Source organism: Scylla paramamosain, chromosome 21 (assembly GCF_035594125.1).
Source record: "Scylla paramamosain isolate STU-SP2022 chromosome 21, ASM3559412v1, whole genome shotgun sequence".
Classification (NCBI taxonomy): domain Eukaryota; kingdom Metazoa; phylum Arthropoda; class Malacostraca; order Decapoda; family Portunidae; genus Scylla; species Scylla paramamosain.
Genome location: NC_087171.1, coordinates 18,475,767 through 18,493,266, shown reverse-complemented (window position 1 = coordinate 18,493,266; position 17,500 = coordinate 18,475,767). Strand labels below are relative to the sequence as shown.

The 17,500-nt window shown below is 42.2% G+C and overlaps 2 long non-coding RNA genes across 3 annotated transcripts in view; one reads left to right on the top strand and one right to left on the bottom strand.

Moving 5' to 3' along the window:
• Positions 1–4,863, bottom strand: part of LOC135111170 (uncharacterized) — a 32,298-nt gene extending 27,435 nt beyond the window's left edge. For both annotated transcript variants that reach the window (XR_010273589.1, XR_010273590.1), the window contains exon 1: positions 4,695–4,863. This is a non-coding gene — a long non-coding RNA (uncharacterized LOC135111170). The remainder of the gene's footprint in view (positions 1–4,694) is intronic.
• A 335-nt stretch (positions 4,864–5,198) lies between these two features.
• LOC135111161 (uncharacterized) overlaps positions 5,199–17,500 on the top strand; it is a 220,426-nt gene continuing 208,124 nt past the window's right edge. The window contains exon 1 of the long non-coding RNA XR_010273577.1: positions 5,199–5,359. This is a non-coding gene — a long non-coding RNA (uncharacterized LOC135111161). The remainder of the gene's footprint in view (positions 5,360–17,500) is intronic.

Below are 17,500 nucleotides of genomic sequence, written 5' to 3'. Positions count from 1 at the left end.
TGGGATCAGCTGGTGCCCCCCTGTGTCCCTCTCCAGTGAGACACGCCTCTATTGCACGATGAAGACGCAACTTAAGCCCTATCTGCATCCATATTCTCTTCTTAATTTCCTCCTCTTTTTTCTTATTTCTTCCTCCTCCTTATCCTCTTTCTCCTTCTCTTCCTTCTCTTTCTCTTCTTCCTTCTCCTCTTTCTTCTTCTCTTCCTCCTTCTCCTCTTTCTCCTCCTCTTTCTCTTCCTCCTCCCCCTCTTCTTCTTCTTCTTTCTCATCCACCTCACTTTTACTATTCAATGTCTCTCACTTTAAATTTATCACAAGTAGACGCGTAAGATCCAACATATTCAGTAGTTTGTTCTTCCTTTGTGTTCCTCCTCTTCCTCATTCCTCTATCTCCACGTCTTCTTCCACCACTGTCTCCGCCTCCCTCTCCTCTTCTTTGTAACGTCAGTGAGGTGTGGAATTATCTATTGATGAGGAAACCTACACTGAATGAGCAAACCTACACAGATCCCCGTTAACTCTCTCTCTCTCTCTCTCTCTCTCTCTCTCTCTCTCTCTCTCTCTCTACAGCTAATAAGTCCACAGCATCTTAACGAAGTAGATTTAGATTTTTCCTTCTTCCACTCCTACATGAATTTATCTGTGTGTCTATCCATATCGTTCAAATCCGCCTCTACGAGATGGATATAGCGTTTTGTGAAAAGGAAAGAAAACTAAATAAAAAAGCTGGAAAGATAATGGCTGGATAAAAAATATTGCAAAAAAAAAAAAGGAGAAGGGGAAGAAATAGGAATGCAAAATATGAAATTGAATGTACAAGAATTAGAATAAGAATGCAGGGATGTGAACAGGGAAATAAACGGATGAATGAAGGAAGAAAGGAGAGAAGGAAAAAAAAAAAGGGGGGAAGGGGTCAGGAAATTGAAAATGATAAAATGTTTTGTAATAAGAAAAAAAAAGTGGTTTAGCAAGTATATATAACATACGTGAACGCTGTGTAACAATAATAATAATAAATAATAATCTGCATTACTCAGCTTTTGCACGATAATTTAAATAAACCTCTCTCTCTCTCTCTCTCTCTCTCTCTCTCTCTCTCTCTCTCTCTCTCTCTCTCTCTCTCTCAGGGACACGCTAACTCTTGCTCCAGCAATATTAAGGTCAGACCACCCCACTGAAACCATAAGTCTGCGTGTGTGTGGTCTATACAGTCTCTCTCTCTCTCTCTCTCTCTCTCTCTCTCTCTCTCTCTCTCTCTCTCTCTCTCTCTCTCTCTCTCTCTCTCTCTCTCTCTCTCTCTCCCATCAAGCGACAAGTCATCGCCGTCCACTTTGACTATTAACAATTTAGAAATTAAACTGTGAGGGTAAAATTTGCACACACACACACACACACACACACACACACACACACACACACACCAAAAGGACACAGGTTAAATTTCCTCCTCCTCCTCCTCCTCCTCTTACTCCTCCACCCTTTAAATTCCTTTCATATAGAATAAAAGAAATATATGAACGGAATAAGGAGGAGGAGGAGGAGGAGGAGGAGGAGGAGGAGGAGGAGGAGGAGGAGGAGGAGGAGGAGGAGGAGGAGTGGAAGAAAATATGGGTGAACAGCCAGAGCAAAAATTAATAAACAAATAAATAGCTAAATAAATATATAGCTAGATGAATAAATAAATAAACAAAAATAAAAATAAGAAAAAATACATGTGAAAGGTAATAGGATCAACCATTTTAAACTGTTATAATTCAATCCTTTATTCTTTTATCTTTTTTATATTCCTTCCTTCCTTCCATTCCAATGTCCAATAATCAGTTTTCCTTACTTTCCATATCTTTCCAATCTTCTTCTAACGCCCTGTTTCTTTATTTCCTCCATTTATTTCCTCATCTTTCTCTACTTTCCTTCCTTTCTTCCCTCCCAATGCACAGTAACCGGTTTTTCTCAATTTTCACATCTTTTCTAACATTTTCTATCCCATTTTTTTATTTCCTGCACTTATTTACTTCTCTTTCTTCCCTTTCCTTCCCTCCCTGCCAGCGGATCGTCACCGCGTCCCGTGAGGCGCGTGACAAGCTGCGCAGTGTCTTCGTTACGTCACGGCGTCATGGAAATTTATCTTTTTTTTTTTTTTTTCCGAGGTCGTGCACATTTTTAGTTGTTTTACGACTTCCGGTATCGTTTGTTCCGTGGAAGAATTATAACACTATTGTACGCTCTCTCTCTCTCTCTCTCTCTCTCTCTCTCTCTCTCTCTCTCTCTCTCTCTCTCTCTCTCTCTCTCTCTCTCTCTCTCTCTCTCTTTTTAACTTCGTCCATTCACAAACTAAACTTCCGGAGGTTTGTTTGAATGAGATACCAGCACTACTACTACTACTACTACTACTACTACTACTACTACTACACCACCACCACCACCACCACCACCATCATCATCGTCATTTCTCTAAATCCACTATAGAACAAAGCTCTCCTCTAACCTTCTCCAGTGATGTTTCTTAGCTGCTCGTCTATTCACATCATCCAAGCACTCCATTCGCCTGTTGTTTTACTTAATTTTCTTATCTAGACTTTTGTTAACTCTTTTAGATTATAAGAACATCAAAAAATATAAGGGAAGCTGGAAGGAGCCATCAGTCGTACCTACAGTTGGCAGTTCCTTTAAGAAACAAACCTACCTATTTTCACCACCATTTTCATTCATAAATTTGTCTAATCTTCTTTTAAAGCTCCATAATTTAACAATAACAATCTGATTACTGAGTTCATTCCATTCATCTACCCCTCTATTTGAAATTACTTCACCCTCTGCTTTGATTTCAAGGTCTATAATCTTTTTCTTCATTTTTTTTTTTATTTTTTTATCTTTCTGGCTGTATACAATCGCCAGCTATATTGGGTAGAATGCTGCAACCCTAGATTCCATTACTGAGTGTAACCTGATATGAAAATCTGATCCAGGAAGCAAGGTGCATTCCGCTACACCTGAGGCTGACGGTCACGTACAGGAAGGAAGCTCTCACTCACGATAACGGGGCGGCGAGGAGTGAAGGTGATGACGTCACTCGGCTTCCTGACAAACAAACTGGTTCACTATCGGTAGGTGTTTCATGGTGACATTTAATTGTGACTAGCATTTTTTTTTTTTTTTTTTCGGTTTCTACGTCCGGTTTCGCTAGTCTATCACGGTTAAGACGGTGGGTTTTAATGAATGTCTTTGGATTTGGCATTTTGGGAGCCGTTACTTTAAGTGGATGCCCTTCCTACCCTCGGACCGTGCCCAGGATTCGAATCCGTGCGTCTGAGGTCAAACTGTACCACGCCGGTCTTTGATTTTAACTAGCATAGTGCAGGAATTACACCTGTCACTGATATTATAAGACCTATCACTTGGCCATTACCAAGACGCGCACACGCACACACACACACACACACACACACACACACACACACACAAAAAAAAAAAAAAAAAAAAAAAAGACAAATTATTCAGGTAGTGCTCCCCGTGTTCCTGAAAGCAGCTCCAGCTATTGACTCCCTTCAGGTTTCCCTTGTGGCTCTCAGTCTCATAAATAAAGCATAAAATGTCACACCGCACTCAGTTCTTGGATTACATAGCCTAGTCCTACGAAATTTGATAATGCTTATGTACGCCTGTCACCCTGCCTTTGTCATCTGTTTCATCGCTATTCTCTAACCGCTACTGTCCATCTGTTAGCTAGGCAACAATTGGGGTGGTTAAATATATTCGAAATGACGAGCAGGCATTCTTCCTTTATAAACATAGGTATCTCTCCCTCTGACATTCTCTAATAGGCTTTCCTTTAAGCAGCAAGAGAACAGGGATGAAACGAGAGGCAAAATAAGGGCGACGGGCGTACAAACACCAGCACACAGTATTTCACTTGGTAATTAATCAACTTTCTTAAAAGCGAGACAACTTTCAGTAAACTAGATGCAGGAATGGACAGATGGATACACTGATGTTGAGATAAATGCATAAATAAATACACTGATACATGCATACACAAATAAATGTATAAATCGACAGCTGATGGAGTTAGCATAAAGTGAATTAGCGTAGCTGCAAATCATCTTTCTGGCTAAATGTTATATAATTGAAAAGAGCGTCCATTAAAAGGGAGGCTGGGACGCGTGTGCAAAACAATTACCTTGATTGCAATAAAGGCCGAGTGTTGAGTGTTGCCGACAATGCTGCATCCATGACGGTTTAATGGTGGCGATGAATAATACTGCATGATGACTATAGTGGTGATGATCGTGATTGTGATGATGATGAGGATGGCAACATCAACAACAACAACAACAACAACAACAACAACAACAACAACAACAACAACAACAACAAATGCAGTAGTAGAGCTAACGATTCGAATCTGCAACACAGCCAAATGCAACTTTACATCTAACAATGGCATAATTTCAGTGTGATAAATAGGCTAGTATTCTGAAACCCTTCCTCTCTCTCACCGCAATTGTTTTCAACGGTGACAGGACGATTAACCGTGTTCTCAAGTGTTAATTTGTTACTAGAATTATAAAACCATTCTACAAAACCTGTGTAAGAGCAGCTACAGCCTTTTGAAAGTGGTGGAGGTGCTGCAAGTGTTTCAGAATACAAGCTTTAAACACAGCCCTCCCTGCCCAATCCATCATGGCCTCCTTTACCTTGAGCTGTCTAGTTTCCGCCACAGTCCTCCTTTCCGCACCGTACAGCTTGTCGTCCAGCCTCAGCAGTAAGTCATGTCCTCTTTGATTAGCTCGAGAACAAATTACACACAGAGAGACTGAGAACGCAGTGATTACTCTACAGCCACTCAAGACGCGCCACGGCGGCTGAAACTGAGCCTACAAATTTTTTTTACGGGGCATTTTTGCTTCTACGATATTTTTCCCTACTGATTGATTTTCATGAGCTATTTTGTGACTAACTGCATTTTTCTCATGCTTTTTCCCTGAGTTTGGCAAGTTATAGGACATGATAGGAATATTATATGTAAATATAGTGGAACTTTGATTCACGAAACGTTTCCTCTCCGTAACAAAACAATAAAATAAATACATTCCTTAACAAAATAATTAATAAAAATACCAGAGATCGGAGAAATAAACCACAAAATTTAAAAATCCCATTTAAAAGAACCATAGCCTTAATCCTGTCCGCCATGTTGCTCCCTTGGACCCTTGCAGCTGGGAGAAAGAAGAAGTTCCCGTAAGTTTATAATCACCGCTTGAGTTGTGTGCTTTCTCTAGGTGTAAGTGTCACAAGAGACACAAGAACCCGGTGAATCTGGAGGTGCAAGAAAACTGACGCAGGAGCTCAGCCATGCAAGGTAAGAGAGAAATAGATAGATAAATGGTCCTGCTGTTATTTTCGTGTGTTAGCTAGCCAAGAAGCCACTGCTGCTGTGTAATCATGAAAGGACACTAGAATTCATGGACAAACTAGGTTAAGATGTGTGGGGTGAGTTGAGCATAGGGGGAGGTGCAGGTAGAAGAAATGAACACATGTTTTTTGTGTTATTATTTACACACAAGTCTGTCAGGATCACGCAGCTCAGTACTTGTTCATTATGTTTACCGCGAACTGTTGATAGAGTGTTATGATGTAAGGAGTGCAATTAGTACGTGAAAAATAATGATGTGTGGGGTAGATTAGGCTAGGCTAGGCTGGCTGGCTGGTGGCGCGGCAGAGGGAGGAGTGCCTGGGAAACGCCACTACCTCCAACTCGGACCATTACCTAACTCGGACCACTAAATACCAGCTCGAACCAGATCTAGATATCAATAAATAGAACAAGAGGTAAAAACAAAAAAACTTTAAAACAATAAAAGGTTTGATCTTCAGTTCGAGTCGGAATAAAAGTAATGTAGTAAAAATGTAGTAAAAATTACCAGAATTGATGGTTCAGAATGGCCCGAGTTAGTTGAGGTGATGGTCCGAGTCGGTTAAGATGACGGTCCGAGTTGGTATTTCACAACGGTCCGAGTATTATAGTAATTATTATATTTATCACTTCGCTGCCGCCGCCTCCTCTTCCTCGTTCACCTCCTCCTCCTCCTCCTCCTCCTCCTCCTCCTCCTCCTCCTCCTCCTCCTCCTTGTCCTGCTCGTCGTCCTGCTCCTCTCCGTTTCCAGGACCCGCTGTCAGGGCCAATTAGGGCAAGCCGCTCCTGTGACAGCTCCGGCGGGGGGCAGTTGAGAGATTGACGGTCGCGGGGGACTTCGGGACGGCGGTGCGGGCTGGGGGAGGCGGGAGGGGTAGGGATGAGCCTCTGAGGGTGCGGGAGAGTGGGGACTGGGGTGCTGGGGAGGAGGATGGGTAAAGGTGTGTGTGTGTGTGTGTGTGTGTGTGTGTGTGTGTGTAAGGAAGGTGTTTAAATCTCGTGATTAATATAACTACGTTGCAGAATCCATCCCTTTCTTTCCTCCCAGAAGATTGCTATGTTGCATGGTTGGTTGGCTGGCTGGATGGCTTAATAGATGAATGGATGGATGGAAGGGAAGGAGATAGGGAGAGGGGTGAGGAGGATAAAGGAATTGAGAGAGCGGATGAGAATCAGGGAAAGAGGAAACTAAACAAGTTGATGAGATTGTATAGGGGTGACTGCGGAGGAGGAGATTAAGGAGGAAGGCATGGAAGGAGGTGAGAGAGAGAGAGAGAGAGAGAGAGAGAGAGAGAGAGAGAGAGAGAGAGAGAGAGAGAGAGAGAGAGAGAGACTTTAAATACACAAAAACACTCACTAAACTTCAAATATCTAAGAAAAAACTAGACACTTGCAAAAACAAAGAAATAAAGCTTGTGGAGGAGTGGAAGGAGGAGGAGAAGAAAGGGAGGAAGAAGAAGAAGAAGAAGAAGAAGAAGAAGAAGAAGAAGAAGAAGAAGAAGAAGAAGAAGGAGGCTGAGAAGTGTAGGTGATGGTTCCGTCACTGAGCGGCCCCACACATAAGACAGATCGCCTGTGTGGGTCGGAGGTAAATTTGATTGCTGACCTTAATTGAGTTAGTCCTGGGGGAAAGGTGCTGGTGGTGGTGGTGATGGTGGTGGTGGTGGTGGTGGTGGTGGTGGTGGTGGTGGTGGCGGCGCACAGACTTACGTTATGTGTGTATTAGTAACACCTTCACTCTCGCCAGAAAATAATACAGGTGTCTGTTGTTGTTATTGATATTGGTCGTTTGTTGTTGTTGTTGTTGTTGATGTTATTGTTGTTGTTAAGGTGGCGGTGAAGGTGGTGTCTATTTTTTTTTTTTTTTTTCTTATTCATGTGTGTTTACGTATCTGCTTTATAAATGTACTGAGTTTGTATTTGAGATTGTGTGTTTTTTTTCGAGCTTAGGTTAATATTTATATTTTCAAATGACTCAGGGATCTATTTATCTATTTATCTATTTATTTATTTATTTTTTCTTTCTATCGTCATTTTTCCTCTTCCTCTTCCTCATCTACTTTTCCTCTCTTGTTTCTTCCCTTCTTGTTTGATTTCCTTCCTAATCTCGCTCCTCTTCCTTTCTTATTTCCTTTTCCTCCTCCTCTTCGTCGTTATACTATTTTCTTTTTCATCTAAATGTACAAAAGTAAGGAATATACGAAACACTATATTTTCTTCGTGTGTGTGTGTGTGTGTCATTCATACTCCATCACTTTGGTGGACAGTTGATTCAGGATTAGTCACAAGAAGCAATTAGAGGAGGTACTTATCTGGAAACGAAACACCAGGCAGTCATCCAGAACACCGCAGATAGCACACACACACACACACACACACACACACACACACACACACACACACACACAACATGGAAAAAATATTAAGGTGTTAAATATATTCCTTACTTTCGTGCATACATTCAAATATTCACAATTGCATACACATTCATATACACATTCATACAGACATACATACTACAAACGCACACATACACAATACACTCGTACATACATACATACATACATACATACATACATACATGACAACGCCTTAGTAACATACATGCGTACATACGAAAGTTAGCATGACTTTTTGTAACATTTAAATGGATAACCTGTTTTTTTTTTTTATTTGTTTATTTTATTTATTTTTTTTTTATTCTTTCCATTCTTACCTGTTATATTATTCAACGTATGTTCATTGCATGTTCCTGCATTATATATTATTCCCTCTGATAAAATGTTTTCAACGCTGGGTGTTATATATGTGTTGGCTTGCTTGTGCCATTTTTGTTGTTGTTGTTGTCAGTTTGCAGACTTGTTTTGCTGCACCCAACAGTCGATAATTTGATAAACACCAAATTTTACCCTTTGTGAGGTGTGTGTGTGTGTGTGTGTGTGTGTGTGTGTGTGTGTGTGTGTGTGTGTGTGTGTGTGTGTGTGTGTGTGTGTGTGTGTGTGTGTGAGTGAGGTCAATCTCTCTCTCTCTCTCTCTCTCTCTCTCTCTCTCTCTCTCTCTCTCTCTCTCTCTCTCTCTCTCTCTCTCTCTCTCTCTCTCTCTCTCTCTCTCTCATTTTCCCTCGGGCATTGATAAGACAGTAACTAAATGTATTTCTCTCCTTCACCTCTCGTAGTGTTTTCTTTCACCTCTTCTCTCCGTGCCATTATCGTTTCTTCCCTCTTCTTACCTTGTTGAACTTGGGGAAAAGAAGGGAGAAAATGAGGGAAGGAGGAGAGATAGGGATAACAAATGAAGGGAAGGAGAAGAAAACTTGCAAAAATGAGAAGGGAAGTAGGAATAGAGATAGCTAAAGAAGGGAAGAGAGGAGGGAAGGAAGTAAGAAAGGAGAGAAAAGAAGGAACGAGGGAGGGGAGGAGAGAAGGGGGCATCACCAGCTACCAAAACACTGACCTTTGAAACTTATGATTTTCCTGACCTCTGACCCATCAAGTCTGCTCCTCCTCCTCCTCCTCCTCCTCGGTGATAGATGAGGCCCCAGGGAGTCCCCGTGACCTGTCGTGACCCCGGGTGCGTGTCGGGTAGTGTGGGAGGTCAATAATCACGTCACTGCTGAGAGGGAGATGACCTATTATCGACCTCGTCTCTGGGGACTGGAGAGAGAGAGAGAGAGAGAGAGAGAGAGAGAGAGAGAGAGAGAGAGAGAGAGAGAGAGAGAGAGAGAGAGAGAGAGAGAGAGAGAGAGGGGAAGGGGTGAAAATGGAGTGCACGGGATGAGGTGAAATGAGGAGGGTGAGGAAACTGTACAGGTGATGGAGGGAAGGGAAGGAAAGGGAAGGGAAGGGAAGGGAAGGGAAGGGAAGGGAAGGGAAGGGAAACGGTGGCAATGCGGCTGATTATAGGAAGATACTGGCTGTCAAGAAAGAGGAACTACACACACACACACACACACACACACACACACACACACACACACACACACACACACACACACACACACACACACACACACACACACACACACACACACACACACAAATTTTCCTATATCGCAGGGAAAGGGTTAAGCCAGACACCTTATGCCACAACACAACAGAGAACAGTGCGTACACCCGAAAGAATACGAAAAACCACCACCAACACATACTGCTGAATATGATAACGATATAGACCACTTTAATTACGTCCATTATAGAAGAAAAAAAAACAGAAGTTGTACACAGCGTCTATTCACGAACACGTAATTCCTCACACGCCCAGGAGCACAGGTGGGAAGACAGCACAAGCCACAATACGCCACTACAGCTGTTACCGCACCTGTATGTATATCATTATATCACCTGAGCCCGGCAGGTGTGAACAAAAGTCATAGGAAAAGAACTGGTCAGGTAGAAGTCATTATGTGCTTAGCTAACGATAAGGATGAATAAAAAAAAAAAAAAATGGGAAGAAGCAGATACACAAAACTAATAGAAAAAAAAAAGAATTGGGAATGTTGAAGTTATCATTGTGTGTTTAGTTGACGATGGTGGTATGAATGAAAAAAAAAGGTGGAGGAAGATGTAGAGATGCACAGCAGACAGAGAGGCAGGTAGGCTGAGAGGTAGGCAGGTGGCTGGGGCGTGAGCAGCGACAGGGGTAAACAGGTTTGCATGATGAGGAGTGGTAGAAACCAATCAAGCTTTTCGTGCTGTGTGATCGTTAACATTTAGCTCTTCCTTTATGTGTACTTAGCACACACACACACACACACACACACACACACACACACACACACACACACACACACACACACACACACACACACACACACACACACACACACACACACACACACACACACACACACACACCAGTATTTATCATGCATGCGTACATATTAGGCAAGATTTTGTAAATATAATGATGATGGTGATAATGATGATGGTGATGATGGTGGTGATGATGAGGCAGATATGGGTAATAAGGATGAGGATGGTGATGATGAGGAGGCCTTATCCTGAACACTTCTAACAGGTTGCATTGAAGTAATTAGGGATTTTAAGTGTATTTTCACGAACTTATTAATTTTACACCACTGGAGAAAAAGACCCACGAGAACCCAGCTGTTCATATCAGTGGACTTAAAGAAGAGTCGTAATGAAAGAAAAAAGCGCTTCAGAATACAGAACAATGATAACTCACTGACAACAAACATCTGCTGGCTATCTGTCTCTATCTGTTAGTTATTGTCACGCCTGTTGCCGGACAAGACTCTCGTGTCACAGGTGTCCTCTTGTTCTTCTACACCTGCACCGAAATTATATATTTTTTTTCTCGCCCCATAAAATATTAAATACATAATACGTCTCTTGGGAAATCATTGAGGTTTATCAACACGAAAAGACCCTCAAAGTAATATTAATGCTTCTTTTGGGTGTTCGCCAGTATCCTTACACTTGTACATTTAAATCCCAGCCAAATTAATTTATAGTTCTTTTTTTTTATTTCAGATTTTAACTTTATCTTATTTTTGTTACTTTCACCTTTTATTTCAACATTAATAGTATCTTCATGCGATTTTATAACTCGGCGGCGTATGATGCGAGTTGTTGCAGTGTCATATATGAAATTATAGTTGTGACGCGTCTAAAATACACTTACCACATTTGAAAACGCTATGCTCTCTCATCACGACCATTTCCAACAACAACAACAACAACAACAACAACACCAGGATCGTTGAACTAATAATGACAACATCAACAAAAGTGAAAAAAAAATTCTAGTAATATTTTTCTTTTTCATACTGATAATACCGAAGAACATTATACAAACTAAATGTATAACTGGCCAGTCGACTGCATCGTAACCCCAGGTCTTAAAATAGACTATAATTTCTAACAGGTTTGTGGAATGATGATGATGATGATGATGATGATTGTGTGTGTGTGTGTGTCCTCTCAGCAGTACTTCCCAACCTATTCATCACTCGCATTACATTTCCACCTGTCTTTACTGCCTCACCTAGTAAACACACCTGTGCAGTCCTATCACCTTTAATCACTTGCATCATATCACCACCATAGTCAGCTCATTGACACTATAACACCATTATTATTACACGTACACCTCATTACTTTCCTTACACCTGTTATCAAACATGAGACAGGTGAGAGCGCCCTCTTCTTCCGCACCTGCGCCTCTTGGTGTACGTCCATCTAGACTAATGTATCAACGTTTACGTCTCTCTAAGTGGTGTTTAACGTCTTCAGAATTGTTAATTTTTGTAAAGATAAAACACTCCTCTCCCACAGTACGAATAATTTTGCTTATTTTTACCTAAGCTATCTTCCCTGATACATTTTTTACATCTTTATAAAACTTGGTGGTAAAATATAAAGAACATCAGGTCTTTGTTTATTTGTCCAATCATTTTTATCTATTAATTCATTTTTGCTCCACTTCTGTTCTACTTTTAAGGTGAGTTGGCGGTCCGTATTCATCGTAAACATTTACCTAAGCTTTCCTGGTCTTCCCTGATACAGTTTTTACATCTATAAAAACTTGGTGGTAAATATGAAACAACAACAGGTCTTTCTTTATTTGCGTCCACCTCGTCCATGTACATATACTTAGCAGGCTCTACTGTAAGTCACTAGGGGTTTCAAGGCTGCTCTCCTGTGAAGTTCTAGAGATAACAAGATAATAATGAATGGGGAGAAAAAAAAAAAACACTCCATAGAATCTAAAGTTGTAGAGATAGGCCAACAACATTGTGAGAAGAATCAGATTCTCAATGGGGGGAAAAAAAAGTCAGTAGAATCTGGTTAACATGCGTGGCCCTTGCAAATGGTCGTGATGAGAGAGCATAGCCTTTTTGAAATGTGGTAAGTGTATTTTGGACTCGCTTCATTTCAGTCGAAACAAATAATTATCATCGAAACTTAAACGCCATTAGAGATTCCAGTCCCTATAGACACCTTCCCTTCTTCACCTCCTCCTCCTCCTCCTCTTCCTCCCTTGACCCATCCCCGCTGCGACCCGGATGGTGGTGACAAATTGTTTAGGGGCTCGCTTGACCCTTGTTGGCCCACCGAGGCTCTGCTGGTGGCCCGGGGCTGGAGGAGGAGGAGGAGGAGGTGGGGAGGTGATAGTGCGGTGGAGGTTATAGGAGGTTCCGGCGGAGGTTGTAAACTCATAAACTGGTCGTTGGTTGGAGGTTAGCCAATGGTCTTGTGATGGGGAGGTGGAGGAGGATGGGGAAGAGGACGAGGGGGAGGGGGGAAGGAGGTACTTTTTTTTTTCTCTCTCTCTCTCCTCTTATCTGTAGTAGCATCATTCTCCTTTCCTTCTTCTTCTTCCTTGTCTTTCTTCTTCTTCTTCAGCGTCTATTCACGAACACGTAATTCCTCACACGCCCAGGAGCACAGGTGGGAAGACAGCACAAGCCACAACACACCACTACAGCTGTTACCGCACCTGTATGTATATCATTACATTACCTGAGCCCGGCAGGTGTCAACAAAAGTCATAGGAAAAAACTGGTCACGTAGAAGTCATCATTATGTGCTTAGCTAACGATGATAAGGATGAATTAAAAAAAAAAAAAAGATGGGAAGAAGCAGATACACAAAACTAATAGAAAAAAAAAGGAATTGGGAATGTTGAAGTTATCATTGTGTGCTTAGTTGACGATGGTGGTATGATTGAAAAAAAAAAAGGTGGAGGAAGATGTAGAGATGCACAGGAGACAGAGAGGCAGGTAGGAGGGTAGGCTGAGAGATAGGCAGGTGGCTGGGGCGTGAGCAGCGACAGGGGTAAACAGGTTTGCATGATGAGGAGTGGTAGAAACCAATCAAGCTTTTCGTGCTGTGTGATCGTTAACATTTAGCTCTTCCTTTATGTGTACTTAGCACACACACACACACACCACACACACACACACACACACACCACACACACACACACACACACACACTCACACACACACACACACACACACACACACACACACACACCACACACACACACACACACATGGATAATTATGAATATTTTTTCTTTGCTTCGAGATATATATATATATATATATATATATATATATATATATATATATATATATATATATATATATATATATATATATATATATATATATATATATATATATATATATATATATATATATATATATATATATATATATATATATCCTTAATGGGGAGTATATATAATATTTTAATTCTGTCTGTCTGTGTGCATGTCTGACTGTCTGGCTGGCTTGTCTGTCTGTCTGTCTGTCTGTCTGTCTGTCTGTCTGTCTGTCTGTCTGTCTGTCTGTCTGTCTGTCTGTCTGTCTGTGTGTGTGTGTGTGTGTGTGTGTGTGTGTGTGTGTGTGTGTGTGTGTGTGTGTGTGTGTGTGTGTGTGTGTGTGTGTCTGTCTGTCTGTCTGTCTGTCTGTCTGTCTGTCTGTCTGTCTGTCTGTCTGTACATCTGTCTGTCTGTCTGTCTGTCTGTCTGTCTGTCTGTCTCTCTCTCTCTCTCTCTCTCTCTCTCTCTCTCTCTCTCTCTCTCTCTCTCTCTCTCTCTCTCTCTCTCTCTCTCTCTCTCTCTCTCTCTCTCTCTCTCTCTCTCTCTCTCTCTCTCTCTCTCTCTCTCAGTAAGACGTACCTTTTTATTACGCATCATTTTTCACGTCAATATACTCATTACATCATTAAAAAATTCACATTATACTTTTGCAGAGAATATCGCGGAAAACTCCTACGGACGTGCTTTTATTTTATTCATTTTTGTATTTTTCCTCGCATTTCTTTATTATTGTGCAAATACCACTTGACACCATTCGTCTTATTTATGGCTCGTAATTTCCTCTTTTGCCGGTTTCACTCTGTACTTTGGTAACCGGTTCTCCTTGGAAAGACACTGAGCCTTTTATGACTCCTCTTTCACACGATGATTGCTGATAATGATAATAATGATTAATTGTAACATCCTCTTATCCTTTTTTTTTCTAATCTTTTCTATTATTTTTTTTTTTGTCTCCCTCCGTCATTTCTATTGTAATGGGAAGGTTTTATGTATGAAGTGTATATACGGAGTAGTTCTTTGTGTATCGTGTACTCTATTTTATTTTGCGCGGTAATTTTTTATTTTATTTTTGAAGCTGTGTGTGTGTGTGTGTGTGTGTGTGTGTGTGTGTGTGTGTGTGTGTGTGTGATCAAAGATGCTTATTGAGGTGGCAGATAGATATATATATATATATATATATATATACATAGGAGATAGATAGATAGATAGACAGATAAAACACAGAGAGAGAGAGAGAGAGAGAGAGAGAGAGAGAGAGAGAGAGAGAGAGAGAGAGAGAGAGAGAGAGAAAGTGAAAAAAGGAGGAAAAGACTAAATTAGTTTGGCTAACCTCAATGCCACCACCACCCCACTCTCCCCCTTCCCCATACCCATATCCCTCCATTCCCTCCCTTCCCTATCCTTCCTCTGAGTCCCATTAACATATCCTCCCTCTGTCCACCCTACTTAGCCCTTCGTGGTGGTGGTGGTGGTGGTGAGGTTTGCGCCAGCACCTTCTACACTAGTGGTTCCGGTGCGGCTGGTTGGTGGTGTGCTGTTCCCGCAGGCAGATGTAAGACTGTGCCGTTGGGAGAGGAGGAGGAAGATAGAGGAAGAGAGAGAGAGAGAGAGAGAGAGAGAGAGAGAGGCTGGGATGTTACGGTTAGCAGAGGGATAAGTTAGGAAAGCAAGGGGGGGAGTAGATGATGAAGTTAAGGACGAAAGGTGAGTGAAGGTGTCTGTGTTTGGGTGTAAGGGAAGGGAGGAAGGAGGAAGGGAACGGGTGAAGGAGAGAGGGAGAGAGGGAGAGGAGTTGTATTGCTTGGCTGAAGTAGGCAGTACAGTGTGGTGTTCATGTTTATTAGTGTTGTTATTATCAGTAGTAGTAGTAGTAGTAGTAGGAGGAGGAGGAGGAGGAGGAGGAGGAGGAGGAGGAGGAGGAGGAGGAGGAGGGGTTATCTATCTTCTCCCTCAGTATTACTCTCTCTCTCTCTCTCTCTCTCTCTCTCTCTCTCTCTCTCTCTCTCTCTCTCTCTCTCTCTCTCTCTCTCTCTCTCTCTCTCTCTCTCTCTATCGAGCACTTAATGGCAATATCTCCCCGCGCCACCTATCTCGTGTCCGGGGAGTTTGTCTCGCCTCACTCTGGGCGTCTCGATACCGTGCCTTGAGGTTTATGGGGAGGGAGAGGGGTGAGAGAGTGAGCGAGAGGGAGAGTGACAGCAGAGGAAGGCGAGAGAACGATAGTGAAGGAGGAGAAGCAGAAGGGGGCGAGGGAGGAGGTGACCCTCGACGCCCTAAAACTACCAAGGCAAGATACAAGGAATGGGAGCGTTTAGGCGCCGACGTGAGGGAAGGAGGGGCGGTAATGGAAGGGAAATAGTGCAGGGAGGCGGCGGCGGTCTGATAGTGAGCAATGTTCGCGGGTTTGAGCCCTATGGTGTCTAGATTGGGGGCGGGCGAGGGGGTGAGGGGGCAAGGAGGCGCGGAGGAAGTGTTCCCTGTCATCCATTCACTAATAGCACCTCACTCAGTGCTAAACAGGTGCTATTATGTGTGTAAGTACGTGTTCGAATAGTAGCCTGCAATTTGTGAGGTTACAAAGTAAATTTTATGATGTTTCTGTTGAAGTATAAATTCTACTTCTTTTCTCCTTGTTTTGCGGCGTGTAGAAAAAATAGTTCCGGGTGAAGGATTGTCAGCCCTACGCCCTCGTGTGTTTGGGTCGCTTTCTACAACTCAGGGATTCTGGAGACAAGGATCCCAACTCCTCTCATCTCGGAGCTGGAGGAATGCGGATGGCGCCGGAATAGATTCGTTACGCCTTTGTTCTTGCAGGGTGTTCGCGCCATGACCTCCACGTGCTCGGCGTCAATTGACTTAGATGTTGCGGCGCCCACAGGTCAGTCAGTCAGTCAGTCAGTCAGTCCCGCGTGCAGTAACTGTGAGGACGTAAATGAAGTTGCAAGAGGCCAATATCTCTTCATTTGGCTCCTGTATAAAACATCAATTTATCTTCTTTAACCTCCGCAGCCGTAACCTGATTGCTGAGACTACTCCAGTCGACTACCACTCTATTTGCGAACTAATTTCTTCATATCTCTTTTTGAAATTTGAATACATTAATCTTGAACCCATTACTTCTGGTCCCATAATGTTAACAAGGCCTAAGAATCTTATTTACATCACCTTTATTATATCTTTTAAAATACTTCCATCAGATCCTTCCTTAATCTACTCTGTCTCTATCTCCTTTCGTGATGAATACCATGCATCCCTTGTATCTCTTTAGCCATTCCTACTGCGTTGCCTTCAACTTGAACTGACCTACTCGTTTATCTCCCCGTTATATGTGACTAGAGCCCCACAGCTTAGTCAGATGAGGTGTGTGTGTGTGCGTAAAAGGTGGCGATGAGAATTACATTACATTCCAGACATGACCACTCGGGGTATGAGTCCACTATCCAGCAATTATCCTCATTAGAATGTGGTATTAGTATCAATCACTTAATGGCCACGTCTGAACGGCCCATAAGAACTAGCTAGCTTTCAGAACTTTTCAGTCCCTGCTTTCACCCTGACTCCGCGTCATGCTAAGGCGAGAGTTGGTTCGGTGCAGAGGCCGCTGACGAGCTTCTTATACTTACACCTAATGCGTTACAATTTATGGTTTTGCTCTTCTTTCCTTTGATCTCCATTACTTGGCGTTCTGTCTCTCATTTACGTAAACAAAATCAACCTTCTGACGTTTTTTTTAAAGGCAGAATTTGGCGTGAGGATTGAGAGAGAGAGAGAGAGAGAGAGAGAGAGAGAGAGAGAGAGAGAGAGAGAGAGAGAGAGAGAGAACTATATACCCAGGATTCCCCAAAATGTTATTGTTAATTACGACGACTGACTTTCACCGTGTTTTCATTCGTGTTTGAGTATGGTGGTAGTAGTAATAGTAGTAGTAGTAGTAGTAGTAGTAGTAGTAGTAGTAGTACCCTCCATCTCTTAAGTACCTCTTATCTACTATCATCTTCCTTCATATAAACAAGA